The following is an 18,502-nucleotide window of genomic DNA, read 5'->3' as shown; positions in this document are numbered from 1 at the left end:
TTCCCCACTCCTACACACGAAGCCAGCTGGGTGACCATGGGCAAGTCATTCTCTCTCAGCCTCACCTATCTCACAGGGTGTCTGTTGTGGGGAGGGGAAGGGAAGGTGATTGTAAGCAGGTTTGATTCTCCCTTAAGTGGCAGAGAAAGTCGGCTTATAAAAACCAACTCCTCTTCTTCTAAAAGGAAGGTGATCTATGCAATCAACACTGCAATAGATGACGGTTGCTTACAAAGTGTCCTCCTGGACTGTTCCTCTTGAACATTTCTGTTCTGCAGATTCTTCAGAACGACAGAAGCTTGCGGACCTTCCTGACATCCTCAGGCAGGCTGTTTCACAAGGTGGGAGCCACCACAAAAAATGTGTGTTGCTGATCTTACCCACCCACCCTTCAGATGTTTTTTGCTCACATGCTGTGATAGAGCATAGCGGGAGATGTGGCCCCACAGGTATGTGGGTCCAGGACATTGCATTCTCTCTCCCCACTACCATCTTCTTTTTTTGAGCCACTTTGTGCAGAAATCTCCTTGCCATGTAGACTTGCTTCTGAGCTAGGGTTTCCAGGTCCCTCTTTGCCACTGGCAGGAGATTTTTGGGGCAGAGCCTGAGGAGGGCGGGGTTTGGGGAGGGGAGGGACTTCAATGCCCTAGAGTTCAATTGCCAAAGCGGCCGTTTTTCTCCTGGAGATCAGTTGAATTAGCCAGGAGATCTCCTGCTACTACCTGGCAGTTGGCAACCCTATTCTGAGCACTAGCATTATGGCTTTTGATTGCTTTCTGCATATCAAAAGCCACGACGCTGGTGCATATATGAACATTTCTGTGGTATTCTAAAAACTACAATATATAAATTCAGGAGAGAATAATTCAGATAAATTGCATCATTACATAAAAACAACAGACTGCTGAATGAATTTTTTTCCCATTGCCCTGGAACTGTATCCTAGTTTGCTAAGTGCTGCCTCATGTAACTTGTGTCTTGGTTAACTGATGGCTTGATTTTGTGGGCACAAGTTGCCAAGTAAACAGGGCATTTGGGGACAGATCAACATCCTTAGAACCCTATTTACACAGCAGCCCCATCCATCTTTAACTAGTGCGTAAGTGGGAGCCTGGGGCATATAGGCTAGAAGCCACCAGCACTGAGGCACTATTTCTTGAATGGTCCTTGTCAGCTGTACAGATGAGGGCAGGGCCATTTTGGGATTGAGCACCCAGCCTGTGTGGGGTGTGGGACATCAATGTGCTGAATCATGGCATCTGCTCTCTTAAATTAAAGCCATGTGGAATGCCTTCTGTTCCCACCCCCCTAGGCTTTAAAAACTAGCAATTAGCAGCTCTTGTTTCATATTTCTCACTGGTTACAACCTGCTACAGTATCAGGAAGAGACTGTGACAAACCACAGACCAAGTAGATCATATTCCACTCTAAAGACTATCAGCCTCCATCTGGATAAGGCTCCCTTGGCAGAGTGCTAAGGTTCAGTTCCCTTTATAGTTTGGTAACGGATTCTCCAAGACATTAGAAAAGAATTGTACCGACTGTCTATTAGATCATTTGTCAGCATGATATGAATAAAGCATGTACACTGTCAAAAGCAACCAGAGTACATCAATAAAATCATGATGCTCTAGACTGAGGCTGATGGCCTGCAATGAACAAGCTTCCCAGACATACAGTGCAATCTTGGCAAGTTATGCATGGGAAGTTTTGCCTTGGATTTGCCACTCTCTAGATGCACATTTAGGAGCCCTGTGGCACAGAGTGATAAGCTGCAGTACTGCAGTCCAAGCTCTGCTCACGACCTGAGTTCGATCCCAATGGAAGTCGGGTTCAGGTAGCTGGCTCAAAGTTTGGCTCAGCCTTCCATCCTTCCGATGTCGGTGAAATGAGTACCCAGCTTGCTGGGAGTAAAGTGAAGATGACTGGGGAAGGCACTGGCAAACCACCCCGTAAACAAAAGTCTGCCTAGTAAACATCGGGATGTGATGTCACCCCATGAGTCAGGAATGACCCGGTGCTTGCACAGGGGACCTTTACCTTTTTAGATGCACATTTTCCCCATTCAAATTCTCAAACCTCTGCATGGAGGCTTATTGTTGAGTTCTGGGGATTCGGATGGGGGAAATGTGCATCTAGAGAGCAGCAAATCCAAGGCAAAACCTCCCATGCATAAATGGGCCCTTCTGGAGAGTTACTCCCACCAAAACCCATTGAAATCAATAGACTTAAATGGAGTAACTCTGCAGAACATTGAGGATTGAGTTCATGAGCTCTTAATAGCTATTTGGGTAACGGCTCTGATTTTTTTGACTGCGGCATGGTTGACGTGTTTTGATGACTGCACTGTGTGTTTTTTTATTATAAGCCGCTTTGAGTCAAGACAGAGGTTGGATATAAATGTTTAAAATAAGCAAATAAATAATAACAACGGGGAAGTGTCGTGTAGTTCTTAGTCCTTGGCTAACCCCAAAATCAACACACACTACCGTTGTGAGGACAGTGGCAATGGGCTGAGTGCGGTGTTCCCTGCCAAATATATTTTAGCGCCCTCTCTTGCCACCCCAACTGATCACAGTAACCATCCGCGGGAATAAACTTTTGCTCCAAGGGACAGGGCTGCTGTGCCTTTCGAGTGGTACAGAAGAGGGGAACTTGAGTGGGTGCGGCTCCTTGTCACTCCTGTCGACTTCCTTTGCAACAATGCCACTTTGCATCTCACGCACCTGTAAAATGTCATGGCTCTTTTGGAGCTATTAAAAATATTCTGTGGGACACACTGGTCTGAGAACTTTTAAAATTTATGAGTATTTTTTACATAAACTTGTTAAAATAACAACTTGTCGAGCTAATCCGTACCAAAGTAACAAATACATAGTTGTTAATTATTGGTTGTGAAGGATCTCTCCCCCCCCCCCCCGCCCCAAGAAGCAGTTTTATTTCAGAGTTTTTTCCAGCAGTAATGGGACTTACAGATCCCTGTCCTGTGCCTCTTGCTGCTGCAGGCTCACCCACCCCTCACCTTGCCCCTTTCCTCCATCAGAGGAATAGACATGACAGAGATTGCATTGGGCTGAGGCTGTCAGCTTCCAGGTGGGGCCCAGTTCTTGCAGAATTACAACTGCTCTCCAGACTAGAGAGATCCATTTCCCTGGAGGAAAGGCAGCTTCCAGGGGTGGATTGTGTGGCATCACATCCCCACTGAGCTCCCCCCCTCCATTCTCTAGGCCCTGCCCCTGATATCTCCTTCCCCTGCAACTAGGGTTGCCAACCTCCAGGTGGTAGCTGGGGATTTCCGGCTATTACAACTGATATCCAGGTGATAGAAATCAGTTCCCCTGGAGAAGATGCTGCTTTGGCCATTGGACTCTATGGTGTTGAAGTCCCTCCCCTCTCCAAACCCCACCCTCCTCGGGCTACACCCCCCAAAAATCCAGGTAATTCCCAATCCGGAGCTGGCAACCCTACCTGCAACCAAGCAACTCCCGTCCCTTCGCCTTTCCCTTTCCCCAGCTGGTCCACACTAAAGCTACACTTGGGAAAAAGAAAACCAAGCCCTTTAAAAGGTCAAAGGGAAGGGAGAAAATGTAGAGTTGAGCTCTGCTCCTCCCTGTAGTGGCTGTGGGTGGAGCATCCACACAGATGATCCCCTGGCAGCCACCCCACAGTTCCTCCATTGAGCTGGATCAAAGGTGGTTTCCTTTAGATCTGTCTTAAAGCCAGAAAGCACAGTGCTGTGTGGATGCTCCCATTTAGAGGGCTTCCTGAATTCCAGGCAGGAGATAATCCTCATGTGGAAGCAGTCTGAGTAAAAATCCCATACAACCCTTTTTATAATTACAGATACTTTGGATGACTTCTTTTGAGTTTAGAGTATTTATGAACTGCCCCAGTATACCAACCCGTTTAGTTCTTTCCACAATTATATTTGAATTTCTTTAAAGGTCAAAATTTCCCTTAAAATGAAATAAACTCCACAAGGGAATGTCTTTGCAGCCAGTGGCCAGCTTCTTCATTAGCCACCTTCTTCACTACGGTTTCATTCTACCATCTGCTGGATTTTAGCTGTAAATGCAGGTCTATATTGCTTTTCCTTTCCTTTCTGAAGTATATTTTGCTTGCTCTTCTTTTGAAGTCATTTGGAAGTAGCTGCTAAATAAAATAGGTCTCCTATCTCTTGGGAATATTGCAGTTATCTCATTACGTAATTTGTGCAATGAAAGCTATGGAGACTGAAATTTGCTCTAATGACACGTTTCCCATTCTTGGATACATGAAATTTGCTTGGATGGACCACCCTCATGGCATGGCACAGCAGGCGACATATTCAGATAGGGTTGCCAGGTCCCTCTTTGCCACTGGTGGGAGGTTTTGGGGGCAGAGGCTGATGAGGGCAGGGTTTGGGGAGGGACTTCAATGCCATAGAGTCCAATTGCCAAAGCGGCCATTTTCTCCAGGTGAACTGATCTCTATCAGCTGGAGATCTGTTGTAATAGCAGATCCCCAGCCACTACCTGGAGGTTGAGGTTGTCAACCCTATATTCAGAGCAAAATCTTCACAGACAGTGAGATACAGGACTTGCATTGCAGAGTTTAATATAGCTTTTACAAGAGGTTCTGGTGCCCGACATAGTTGCATCTCTGCTGACCTGGGAATCTTTCCTTTCACTTTCGAATTGTGTAACATTATTTTGAGGTGGTGTATTTGGCACTGCAGAACAGCCGTGTGTGGTAGACTGGGCCAGTTACCCTCTCTCAGCCTAAGATAGCCCAGTGAGCTTCATGGCTGAGAGTGGATGTGAAATCAGGTCTCCGTTGTCCTATTCTGCTCTAGTGCTGATCCAGCACTGTTCTTTAGAGACAACGTTTCTAGTGTGACTTCACTGTGGAGCGTTGTTTAGTGTTAAGTCCAACATGCAAAAATTTTTACTGCCTTGATGATTCCCAAACAACTTTGCAACAAGAGCAAGGGGGGGGGGGAATGGTCACAGATCCCTAAAGTTTTACGTATAGCCCATATTCACAAGCATTTTCAGTAGTGCAAATTGCAGCTACCTCCATACTGAATCTGCATTTATTCACAGTGGGAGCATGATTGAATAGCAAAGCCATTGTTTGGTCCATCCAACTGTTCATTTTTAATCCCAGTCTCAGTGTTGCACAATGAATATATTTATAACTGGTATTCATTAAAATAATTAATTTACACCAACGAGAGACATCATGGTTTCCCCTCTCTGCTCTAATGGAGACAACAATTCCCATTTTCAAACTGACTTGTGGTTTTGGTGTGTGTTGTGAAATCTCTGCCTCTGTTCTTGGTAGCAAAGAATCGAAAAGGGTCCATGTTCCATGCTTGAGCTAGAGGTCACCAAGGCTGTTTACATAAACTTCAGCCACTAAACCCTAGAGAGAATGAGGACTGAGAGGACAAAATGTTCAAGTGAGCTGATATCTTTCTTTTCTTCACTGCTGTTTTTTGTTTTGTTTTGTTTAAGAAGGCTGGGGGTGTGGCAGGGAGGAGACAAGAGCTGTAATCTTTTTGGTTCAGGCCTAGGAGAAAATTATGGGTTCCCTTCAAGTTCATGAGACTAGCTATAGGCAAATCCAGTAAGGGGTCAGGAGTAAAAGGGTTGGGTTACTGGTCTCTGGAAGAGTATGAACTACATACCTGGGATTTCAGGCGGCTCCCTCCCCTTTCCCAGTACATGGAACCAAGCTAAGTAGGCAGGAGAGGCAACTGTAAAACACTTCCTCAGGCTGTATGTGTGAAGGTGAGAGAAGCTGGGCAAAGCGTTTGGTCATCTGGGAAGGCTACTGTGTAAAGGAGTGAGTTCTGCCTTCCTTATTTCAGTGGGGAATTCTCTTTCAAGGTCTGGTTCTGTCTTAAGTATCCACCCACCCCCCATCTACAATGTCTGCTTCCAGTTCAGAGCAGTGATTCTCATCTTTCTTTGCTTCTCTCTTTCAGTTCCAATACCACTGGTGAAGAATGGCAGAGTCACTGTGCCTTTCATAGTTGTGAAGAAGGGAAAAGGTTTATGGTCAGTTTTTCTTTCCCATGCATGATAACCTGTACCTGTCAAGATTCTTCAACACAAATCTGAAAGGCATTGGAGCCCATTCTCCTTTGCATCTGGTAACTCTAGCAGAAGACACTATTACCCCATGGCCGATGCTATCTGGTCCATGAACTCTCTTCCCAAGATTTCTAGAACATGACAAAGAAAGACGAACCTCTGATGCTGAAGCTGTTCTGAACTCAGTGAAGGAGGCCCTAAGTGATACTGGAATGAGTCAGCCTTTTCCAAGTAATTGGCAAGGCTTAGCTGAACCATGCTGTTAGGTATATGATCAGAGAGGATTAGCTACTCTCATTTAAGAGCCAATGCTGCATTAGAGAGCCTGTTTTCTTAGCAGATGTTTTCCACGGGCATCATTCTCAGCCAAACTGATGAGATGCTTACGTGTTTTCTTTTAAGATCCAGGGTAAGAATTTTCAAAGAAGTTCTAGGAACTCTTTGAAGTCTGCAATTTTCAGCACAAGCCAAGCCAACAATGTGTTAATGGCACAAATACTAACCATTGCCTTCCAACCATTACACGAGTTCAATGTGCTTGTTAAATGTTGCCTCATCACAGTAAGATTTCATAAGCATCTAAACATCACATTGCATTTATGCAAATGACTAAGCAAGGAAGGTGATGGGAATTCAGGCCAACTAAACAAGGATGGGGAAGATTTCTCCTTAGGCTTTTTCTAGGTCTCATTGATATGTTCAGTATATTGGAGAGATGCCACAGCCTACCCACCACCTATTTAGATCTTGCATGCCCACATGGAAGGAGCCAGTGTTGTATAGTGGTCAGAGCGCCAGACTAAGTTCAGGGAGGCCCAAATTCAAATCCCCATTCTGCCATGGAAGCTTGCTGGATGACCTTGGGCCAGCTGTATGCTCTCAGCCTAACCTACTTCACAGGGTTGTTGTGAGGATAAAATGGAGGAGTGAAGAATGATGTAAGCTACTTTGGATCCCCACTGGGGAGAAAGGTGGGGTATAAATGAAGTAAGTAAGTAAATAAACCGACGTGGGAAATGTACACGGGAGTTGAAGTCCATTTGGATAAAATTATAATGGAGAAATATTATAGCTTCTTTTACCTAAAACTGAGAATTCATAAGGAATTATTCAGACAGGCCAAACAGACCCGTGCTACTTTCATGTTATAAGCATCTCTCTCAATTGAGAGCTGACAAAATAGTGTAGATGCTATTAATGAGATCTGTCTAGGAAAATGTCCTGCTGGGTTATACCTCATGTTAATTTTGATACAGAATGCCATTTGGCTTCTCTATCTCAGGGATCAAAATTCCTGGGCTGCCCGAGATCTCTTATATGAGTCACAGCCCAGAAAAAACCCAACAACACTGTAACTGAAAGACTTGCCAACACTACCACCTGCTGTTCCACAAGAAGAATAGCAGCCTTCCTCCAATTTACAGTGCAATCCCTAAACAGAGTTACACCCGTTCTAAACTCATGGTGCATTCACACATGCTGAAAATTACACTTTCAATCTACTTTGCAGCTGGATTTTACTGTGCGAAAGGACAAAATCAACTTGCAAACAATCGTTAAAGTGTATTGAAAGTGCATTATTCAGCATATGTGAAAGCACTGTGGACTTCCATGGACTTAGAAGGGAGTAACCCTACTTAGAACTGCACTGTTAGTAAGGACTTTGTAACACATTTCTAAAGAGCCTGTAAAGAGACAAAGGACAATAGCAAACATAATGGGACAGGCACAGAGATGCTATTGGCTGGTATGGGAGTCAGCTGCTTCTCCCTTCAAAAACTGACCTTTTAGCTATTGTTGCAGTGTTCCTATTTCTTTTCCATATGTCAAGGAAAGATCTATGCTCATCTACCAGAGCAACAATTATAAACTAACTTTGATCCCACATACATGTCTTTTAATAAGAGAATGTATTTATGCTGATTCCCAGCTACCAATTCTAATCTTGTTGTTTCTCTATTGTAGTAAATAACAACAGCAAGAATTTATATAGCAGTTTCAGTTTGCAAAGTGCTTTCCATAAATTGCTTTCTTGTCATCCTTATAACAGCCATGTCAGGCAGGCCAGCATTATTATCTCCATATTACTGACACCCACACCCTTAGGTTTATTATTTTTTAAGAACATCTATATCACACCTTCCTGCCCATACTGGCACCCAAAATAGATTACATTATACAAAATTAAACTCAAAATAATGACTGTCCAGTCAGCAAGATGCAGTAATTTTACAGCATTTTTGAACATGAATGAAGCAGAGAGGAAGAATTATAAACACGGTTTAGACTAGGTCTACACCACATAACAGCTTGATTATGGCCCTCCCCATTTGGAACCTCCAGGGAATTACAGAGCCCTGTTATTTACTGCCCTTTCCTGCTTCTTTGTCAGGGGCTAAAATCCATACAAAACTGGGGTTTGGGAATGGAGAATACATTGCTCCTCTTTCCCTGGATTCAGAGATATGTTGGCAGATCTTTCAGCCAGCCACGCTCTATTGCTCAACGGCACCTGAAAGATTTCCTCCAAGTGTGAACTGATAGAATGAAAGCCTTGTGTGAAAACTCAGGAAGAGTAAAGCCAAGCCAAAACAAAATAAATCAGGTGTGGGGGGGAGGAGAAACCTTTGCATCTCCACAGAGCTGCTAGCCTGTGTTTTCCCCATAACTGCTGTGGCTCCTGATGAAGCAGTTCAGGAATGTATCTTCCCCACAGCAGCTCATCTCCATGCTTTCGGTATTACTGGGACAGGATTTTCCCTCTGGATGCAGACTCCAACTCAGGTTTTCGGGAGCTTGGTTCATCATCACTGCTGACCATAACAATTGAAGGCCAGTGTGAAGTGTTTAGTGTCAGGTTTTTGAAACGGGAGTCTCACAACCAAGCTCACTGAGTGATCTTGGGCCAAGACTTTCTCTCATACACTAAGCCATCTCACAAGATTGCTGTGAGGATAGCTGCCCTAAGAGCCTTGGAGGAACAGCAGGGTTTGTGCATAAAGTGCTGTCAAGTGACAGCCAATTTATGGTGACCCCAGGAGGAAGCTATCGAGGCAAGTGAGACGCAGAGGTGGTTTGCCATTGCCTCCCTCTGCAGAGTCTTCCTTGGTGCTCTCCCTTCCAAGTATTAACCCTGCTTAGCTTCCAAGAGCTGACGGGATCAGGCTATACCATGCTGCCTTCCCTCCCCAACTTCAGGGTAAAGGTGAATAAATCAATTAAATAAACATTGGGGGAGGGAGTCGGACAGAATACAGTCAGCACCACAGGATTCATAGAAAGCCAAGGTTAACAGAAAAAAAGGATAAAAAGAACAAACTCTACCGAAGATGTTTTTCTGCAATAATGTTCTGGGTTGCAAAAATGTAAAAGTGCTCCGCAGAGTTGTGCAATCCTATTTTAGGCACTGTGCGAAGGATAACTTAACTTCTTTGGCTTGAGGGGAAAAAATCAAGACTTCAACCTGATCTTATGATTTAAGGAACGGTTCCATTTATTTTAAGTGAAAACACAGTTTTCTTGAGTTTGAGATCTTTTATCTAGTGAACCCCCAGATATACAGACCTACAAGACCACCCGAGTTACCGTATTTGCTATATTTGCTCAGAAGAAGGAAACACATGGCGGTTTGGTGGACAACACCTAACTCTAAATGAAAGATGACAGTCATAGTAGATACCCAGCAGTAGTCAGTACAGCTCCCTGTGAGTATCAAATTCAGAAGTCTTCCCATCAGCCTATTATGCAGTGTAGATCTGGACTAACCTATGGCTGTAATTCTATGCCTGTTTCATCTTTGCAAGCTTCATTCATGTCAAAACAGCTTGTACTCTTACAACATCTTGCTGACTAGGTGCTCTTTGATTAGGTATCATTTGCTCAATAGTTCAGTTAATATTTGTCTCAATGCAAAAATATGCCCATATTCAGAGCGCTCTACAGTGCTACTTTGCATCTTACTTGCGCACACTTGCTGCCAGCATCATTTTCTGTTCACAGACCCACTTTTGGACGTAAACTCATAAGGGTATACAAATTTTAAAAAACTTTTCTGGACCTGGAAGCAGGAATCTACAGGATTCTAGATTCTTTCCCCAAAAAAATGTGCAATAGAGAACTGCAGCAAGCCTATCATTACACGTGTCTTCATGTTTCCGCTTTTAGAATCACTTTAAAAAATGCTGTCTACAGCCCACTGACAAGTCCAAAATCCCCAATGGTTGCAATGTCAATAGAAGCCCATTGACTGGAGCAGTCTCTTTGCAACAGTAGGGATTCTCCCCACTTAACGGCTTAGTCTGTGGCAAGTCGGGGGCGGGAGACAGGCTTCCCCTGCATGTCATATAAATAAATTTATTTGGATCACACAATATAGCCTGTGTTCAAACTGAAAACTCCATCAATGGCCAACCATTCTCCAGCTTTGGGCGCATTCCTGGGTGGGGGAAATCTCCATAGGAGCTGGTGTGACCCCGCGCCAGCATAAGTGCCCATTTAACCCAGGATAATGGGCACTTACGGTGTCCTGGGTGGCACACACGCTGGCCCCGGGATGCCATACCGCTGCACGGGGCTTGGGCGCCAACACAGCCCCCTACCAGCATTCTCCCAGCGTATTTCCCTGTGTTGGCGTCCTGGGAGGCGTTCCCGGGAGGGGGGGTGTGGAGTTGCCTTTAGGCGGCTTCCTAACCCCTTTTGGGCCAGGAATGCCCCCTTTGTCCTTATTGCAAATGATGCCACCTTTTTACATGGCATAGTCCCATGCAATGCTATGGAGCGGTGCAGCTTTCTGGCTTCAACATGTGTGGGGGGGCTGCCGCCTAACTCCCCCCCAGGAATGGGCTGCCCGCCAGATTAAATGATGACCCAGGTGACCAGTGTCTTTGGCACCCTTTGGCAGCCCATTCCATGGCTTTGATGCATGATTTATCCCTGTCATATAAGAAAATAAGGGATCTCTTATGGATGTTATTTATAAGATTGCTGCTGGCTTTAAATAGCTGGATGAGTTAACTTTCCCATGTTTTATTCAATCTGCTACCTTGTTTGGGAAAAAAGAGGGGAATAGAACCCAACCTAGAAAACAGAAGTTGGGTACCCAAGGTTGGGTGGGAAGAAATAGATATAGATAAATAATGGAAATATATAATTTATTAGAAGCTCTATGGTGACAGATATCAACCTTAGTAAACGCCATTGTCACTGGAAAAGACAGTCATGCTAGGAAAAGTGGAGGGCAGCAGGAAAAGAGGAAGACCCAACAAGAGATGGATTGACTCAATAAAGGAAGCCACGACCCTCAATTTGCAAGATCTGAGCAGGGCTGTCAAAGATAGGACATTCTGGAGGACTTTCATTCATAGGGTTGCCATGAGTCGGAAGCGACTTGACAACACTTAACATACACACAAACGCCATTGTGGGGTTTTAACGTTTGTTTTTTTAAATAATTTTAATCTTGACATTAGCGCTTCTGATAAATTATACATAGCCATTAAAATCCGTAAAGATAAAGTGGTGATGTAATGAAAGCTTGTTACCTAGGCGATTGGATGGGCTTTGTATGTGCATTTTATACCTATATTAGTTTTAAATTTTACTGTGGGGCGTTGTATTCCATCCGCTGTATTTGGACAGCGGGTTGGATTTACCAGTGTATTAGGTAATTCACAGTGGGTAGCCGTGTTAGTCTGTCTGCAGTAGTAGAAAAGTAGTAGAAAAGGGCAAGAGTCCAGTAGCACCTTAAAGACTAACAAAAATATTTTCTGGTAGGGTATGAGCTTTCGTGAGCCACACGTGGCCCTTTTCTACTACAGCGTATTAGGATTAGGGACTTTTTGGAATTTTGCTGGTTATATACCGCAAAGAAGGTTGCCTATGCTATGTTTCCATCATTTTTATATATATTTTTATATAGATATTTTGGAATTTTGCTGGTTATATCCCGCAAAGAAGATTGCCTATTCTATATGTTTCCATCATTTTTATATATATATATATATTTATATATCTATTTTGGAATTTTGCTGGTTATATACCACAAAGAAGGTTGCCTATTCTATATGTTTCCATCATATTTATTTATTTAAATATAAATATTTATTTATTTATTTATCTATTTTGGAATTTTGCTGGTTATATACCGCAAAGAAGGTTGCCTATGCTATGTTTCCATCATTTTTATATATATTTTTATATAGATATTTTGGAATTTTGCTGGTTATATACCGCAAAGAAGATTGCCTATTCTATGTTTCGATCATTTATAGAGAGAGAGAGAGAGAGAGAGAGAGAGAGAGAGAGAGAGATTTATATAGATATTTTGGAATGTTGTTGGTTATATACCGCAAAGAAGGTTGCCTAATCTATATGTTTCCATCATATATATATATATATATATTTATATACATATTGGAATGTTGCTGGTTATATACCGGAAAGAAGGTTGCCTATTCTATGTTTCCATCATTTTTATATATATATTTATATTGGAATTTTGCTGGTTATATACCGCAAAGAAGGTTGCCTATCCTATATGTTTCCATCATTTATATACATTTCCCCCCCATCCCACCCAACCTTGGGTACCCAAACCTTCCGAGACGAGCCGCCGCAGAGCTGCAGCCTATCAGCAGCTCCCCCGAGCGCAAAGGCTGCTGGGGGAAAAGGCTGCGACGGTTGGCTCCGCGCGCCTGTGGGGAGGGGGGGGCATGGAGCGGGCGCTGGCGGACGCGCTGCTCTCGCAGTGCCGGGACCCGGCCGCGCTGCTGGGGGCGGTGTGCGGGGGCCCGGCGGCGGGGGCGGCGGCGCTCCCCGCGGAGCGGTTGGAGGCGCTGCGCTTCGTCCTGCAGCGGGCGGCGGAAGGCGGGCGGCGCGGCGACGGCGACGGGGCCCGGCGGCTGGCCTGGGAGGCGGCGCTGGGCCGCTGCTGGCCGGCGCTGCTCGGGGGCGGGGGCGGCGCGGCGGAGGCGAGGGCGGCCTGCGGGGCCCTGCGCGCCTGCGCCTCGCTGGGCGGAGCCGCCCTGGCGGAGCGGCTGGCGCGGGAGGCGCTGGGGGCGCTGGCCGGCGGGCGGCTGCGGGCCGAGGCCGCCGCTGAGGTGCTGGCGGCGGTGGCGCCGTGGCTGGCGGAGCCGGCGTTGCTGGGGCGGGCGGTAGGGGGCGCCCTGGCGCTCCTGCGGCAGGACGACGAGGGCCCGGCGCTGCTGGCGGCGGCGAGGCTGCTGCCCGCCCTGGGGAGGAACAGCGCCGCCTTGCGCCGCGTGTGGGAAGGGCTGCTGCTCTCGCCCGAGCCGCCCGTGAGCCGGACCCTGCTGGCGCTGAGCGCCCTGGCCGACGCCGTGCTCCCCGGGGGCCGCGAGGAGGCGGCCCGGCCGCTGGACGCGCGCCTCTCCCGCGGCTTCTGGGCGGCGGTGCAGAGGGGGCTGGCGGAGAGGGACGCCCCGTGCCGGAAGAGAGCCCGCTACTTGCTGAAGCGAGCGGTGGACGCGTCGGAGAAGCTGGGGTCGGAGTGCGGCTGCAGCCCGGAGGAGGCTGGACGGGGTAGGTGCCTGGCCAACCTAGAAAACAGAAGTTGGGCACCCAAGGTTGGGTGGGATGAAAAAAATATATATATATATAAATAATGGAAATATATAATTTATTAGAAGCGCTACGGTGACAGATATCGAACTTTAGTAAACGCCATTGTCACTGGAAAAGACAGTCATGCTAGGAAAAGTGGAGGGCAGCAGGAAAAGAGGAAGACCCAACAAGAGGTGGAGGGACTCAATAAAGGAAGCCACGACCCTCAATTTGCAAGATCTGAGCAAGGCTGACAAAGATAGGACATTTTGGAGGACTTTCATTCATAGGGTCTTCCTCTTCCAGGTGGGGGTCTCCTGCCTGTAGACTCTGTTGTGACGATGGGCAGGTGAAGTGTATGCCCTGTTAACACTGGGGGTCACCGCATTATGTATTCCCCGGGATATATTAAGAGTTTGGAAACGTTATAAACAACACTGTTCGCACTTTTATTCCCACCGATGTATTAAGAGATTGAAAATGTTGTAAAAAATACTGTTCGCACTTTGCTTGGCCCCTTTAGCTGTGAAGACGTCTTCCAGCCATGTATAAGCCGTGGTATCCAAAAACTTTTAAAGCGATGTTTTTTACAACATTTTCAAACTCTTAATACATCGCTGGGAATACAAAGGCTGTTACCTCGCTTGTATTCCCAGCGATGTATTAAGAGTTTGTGCAAACAGTATTTTTTATAACGTTTTCAAACTCTTAATACATCGCTGGGAATACATAGAATGTGCAAACAGTATTTTTTATAACATTTTCATTCTATGTATTCCCACCGATGTATTAAGAGTTTGAAAACATTATAAAAAATACTGTTCGCACTTTGTTTGGCCCCTTTAGCTGTGAAGACGTCTTCCAGCCATTTATAAGCCGTGGTATCCAAAAACCCTTTTAAAGTGATGTTTTTTATAACATTTTCAAACTCTTAATACATCGCTGGGAATACATAATGCGGTAACCCCCGCTGTCAGTTGTGTAGGTGTTAAGATGCGAGGGGAAAAGTTTGCTGAGGTTGGCTTTCCATTAGGGTTGCCAACCTCCACGTGTGTGTGTGTGTGATGTGTGTGTGTGTGTTAAGTGCCATCAAGTCTCTTCCTCATGCAGCCAGGAGGAGCCTGGACAGGGTAGGTGCCTGGCAGCTCCGGTGGGGTATCCTGCCTGTATACTCTGTTGTGACGATGGGCAGGTGAAGCCTGTGCCCTGTGTCAGGATCAGGCGTCTGTCCCTAGCGTCCCATAAGCAAACTCATCCAGGCACGTAGCTCTGAAGCAGTAATACTTCATTAGGAGCAAAAAGACAGATTAAAGGACTGACTGCCTACAGGCAGGTGAGGCTGGTAATGGCGAAACATAGGTAGGTTACATGTGTAAAAGCACTACAGGCTGTGAAGGTAAACGTGGCTAAGCAACCCCGAGATAAGCGATTCCCAGGCAGGAAGACTAAACATTAGAGCGCAGCTGTGGAAAACAGGACGAGCGATCTGTACACAAGAGTTTACAGGCATGAGAAGCAAGAACTTGACGTGTAGCCAGACACTGGCCTTCTCATGTCAAGAGCCTTTACTCCTGCTAACAGCAAAGGCCTGACACCCTGTTAACACTGTCAGCTGGGTAGGTGTTAAGATGCGAGGGGAAAAGTTGGCTGAGGTCGCTTCCTTGATGGCATAGGGTCATGGTGACCCTATGAATGAAAGTCCTCCACAATGTCTTATCTTTGACAGCCTTGCTCAGGTCTTGCAAATTGAGGGGCGTGGCTTCCTTTATTGAGTCCCTCCATCTCTTGTTGGGTCTTCCTCTTTTCCTGCTGCTTCCCCCTTCTGGGTGCGCACCTTAACATGGTGAGGGGGTTTGTGTGTGTCAGGGAAGCTGAGAGCAATACCGTAAGGGGTCTAGACTCTATCAAGAGACTAAACTCCTAGCAGAGTCACTCAAGATGGAATGGTCACAGCTGAGACACCAGATGAAGATGCATCCACCCCCTTAAAGGATCAATGGCCACATCCACAGAAGAGAACAGGCAGTTCCAAGGTGATGGGGGCAGAGGAATCCCTGAAGGTTAGCTACTGGGCAGCAGCAGTAGTGGAAGGTGACACTGGCGGAGGATCTTTCGTAGACAACGGCAGTGCCACTACGGCTAACCCTGGTTAGTACTGCGCAGAAGAAGGCACTGGTAAACCGCTTCTAACCAACCTTTATCTTGAAAACCCTATGATGAGAACCTCTAGGTACCGGTTGAGAATTATGACACCTCTGTGCAATATGTTAGATACAACAAAACCTGACACAGAATGGCAAAATTAGTTTATAATCTCTACATTGTGTATGTAAAGTGCCATCAAGTCGCAGCCGACTTATGGCGACCCCTTTTGGGGTTTTCATGGCAAGAGACTAACAGAGGTGATTTGCCAGTGCCTTCCTCTGCATAACAACCCTGGTATTCCTTGGTGGTCTCCCATCCAAATACTAACCAGGGCTGACCCTGCTTAGCTTCTGAGATCTGTCGAGATCAGGCTAGCCTGGGCCATCCAGGTCAGGGCAGTCTCTACATTATCACCACATATACATTAAAGAATCATAACAAAACCTATAGTGTTCAGTCCAAATTCTTAATCCAGAAGTCCATATATGAGTCCATGCACTTGTGCGTAAGTTGCCACACTGTTCCTCTGCAGGAGAGCGTGTTAGTGACTCTGGAAGACGACTCTTCTCGAGACCACCTCGTTTCGATCTTCTTCCTCAGTTCTGTTTTTTAAAACCTTATGCTTACACGTATCCCACTGAGGAACAAGGCAATGAGGCGAGTCTGAAATTGAATGACTGATTATGAGGATAAATAATCACAGAGGAGAGTTCTGAAAAACGGAACTGAGGAAGAAGGTCGAAACGAGGTGGTCTCGAGAAGAGTCGTCTTCCAGAGTCACTAACACGCCCTCCTGCAGAGGAACAGAGTGACAACTTAAGCACAGCATGGATGATTAACACAGTTAACACAGTTTTGTAGACTCATATATGGACTTTTTGATTAAGAATTTAAACTGCACACTATAGGTTTTGTTAAGATTCTCTAATGTGTATGTGGTTATATAAGAGGTGATAATATAGAGACTATAAGCTAATTTTGCCATTCTATGTCAGATTTTGTTGTAACCTCCAAGTACTAGCTGGAGATCTCTTGCTATTACAACTGATCTCCAGCCATAGAAATCAGTTCACCTGGAGAAAATGGCCGCTTTGGCCATTGGACTCTATGGCATTGAAGTCCCTCCCCAAAACCCGCCTTCCTCGGGCTCTGCCCTAAAAACCTCTTGCCGGTGGCGAAGAGGTACCCTGCAATCCTACTTTCCAGCCTAGGGCAAGCTAGTCCTGTGGCCTGTTGCCTTGTGTAGGATACCACAAACCACTGTAACTCTGGATGAATAGAGGCGTGCTAAAAGTTGCATCTTCTGTGTGGTAGAGCAGAGATGCTGGACTGGGAGTGGCCGGAAGTCAAGACAATCAGGCTTTTTCTTCATGACCTTTCTTCATCACAATGATAGCACTTATGTCTCACACTGAGATGGGTCTTAGGAGAATGTTGACTGGCCTGGCTGATTGCTGTGATAGGGAAAAACTGAGGATCAGCTATGATAAAACGAAAATTGTGGTCTTTGGTAACAGTGAGACCGAGCACAGGGGGACAATCAATGCCCAGCCAATTGAGCAATGCCCCATTTTTAGATACTTAAGTGTTCTATTTCAGCTGTATTTATCTTAGAAGCACACCTTAATGCGGCATTGACAACTGCCCGACAGACTGTGATAGTCATCTTAAAATTCTTTTTCTCTAACCGTGCAATCCTGGGGCGGGGAAATGGTTCCACGGTGGCCAGAGGCGGCAGAGCTGCGCTGCCTCCAGAATGGCTTGTTGCCAGTGCTGCTAGCTGAAAAAAGTTTTTAAAAGTCCCCCCCCCCCCGCAAAATCCCATGGAACTCCCCATAGGATTTCACAAGGTTGTGCCATGAATTTTGCAGGCGTATCTTGACACCTGCAAGATGGCGCATTTTAAGCCCTAAAGGGGATAGGAAGCTGCCTAAAGGCAGCTCCTCCCCTGTGCATACCCCTGGAATGACCCCTAGGATGCCAGCACGGGGAATACACCAGGGTTTTTCCAGATGGCAGTTTTCCCAGCAACCATAATGCCAACAGAAGAAGTTCAACTGGAAATACTTAAAAGAGAAGGGTTTTTGGTATTACTTTTGGTAGTACCCATGCTGATCTGGCTAGTTTGAACTAGTAGACTTAACCAGAGGAATTACCCCTTCACTGTCATTTGCAAATACACTACCATTGCTGTTGGAAGCAGCCTAAGGGATATCTTCATCCCCGTGTTGCCATGCTTTGACATTGTGTTTCTGTTTGTCCCATATTTGTTTTGGTGTTTCCATTGTTATTCTCTGGCTTTTTTTTTTAATGCTGTATATGCCTACAACCATCAAATTACTTCTGTAGATTTGCTGAAATATGTATAAAAGAGGAGATTTACTTTACGGAATTATGAAGCAGCCAGGGTTGTGATTCTGGTCCTTGATTGTTATTGTTTGTTTCTGTTTGTGAGATGATTGAATATGACTGTGAAGGAGTCTAGGTGGATCAATGAGCAGAAAGATAACTGTTACATAACACTTGCTCATATAAAACCTAGGTATGTCACAGTAAAGTTAGTACCTCTTAAAGCATGACTTCGTTTTTGCATTAGAATAGAGGAAGCCACATCTAAAACATTAGAATGCCAGTCTTCCTCTATCACTTGTGCAGAGTTCATGCTGTGGGATTCTCATGTGCTTCTGTTCAGACCTCTTCCTCTACCCTTGGCCCTC

The sequence above is a fragment of the Euleptes europaea genome, chromosome 7 (genome assembly GCF_029931775.1).
Source record: "Euleptes europaea isolate rEulEur1 chromosome 7, rEulEur1.hap1, whole genome shotgun sequence".
Classification (NCBI taxonomy): domain Eukaryota; kingdom Metazoa; phylum Chordata; class Lepidosauria; order Squamata; family Sphaerodactylidae; genus Euleptes; species Euleptes europaea.
The sequence above is the reverse complement of the archived record's forward strand: the minus strand, read 5'-3'. Positions refer to the sequence as shown.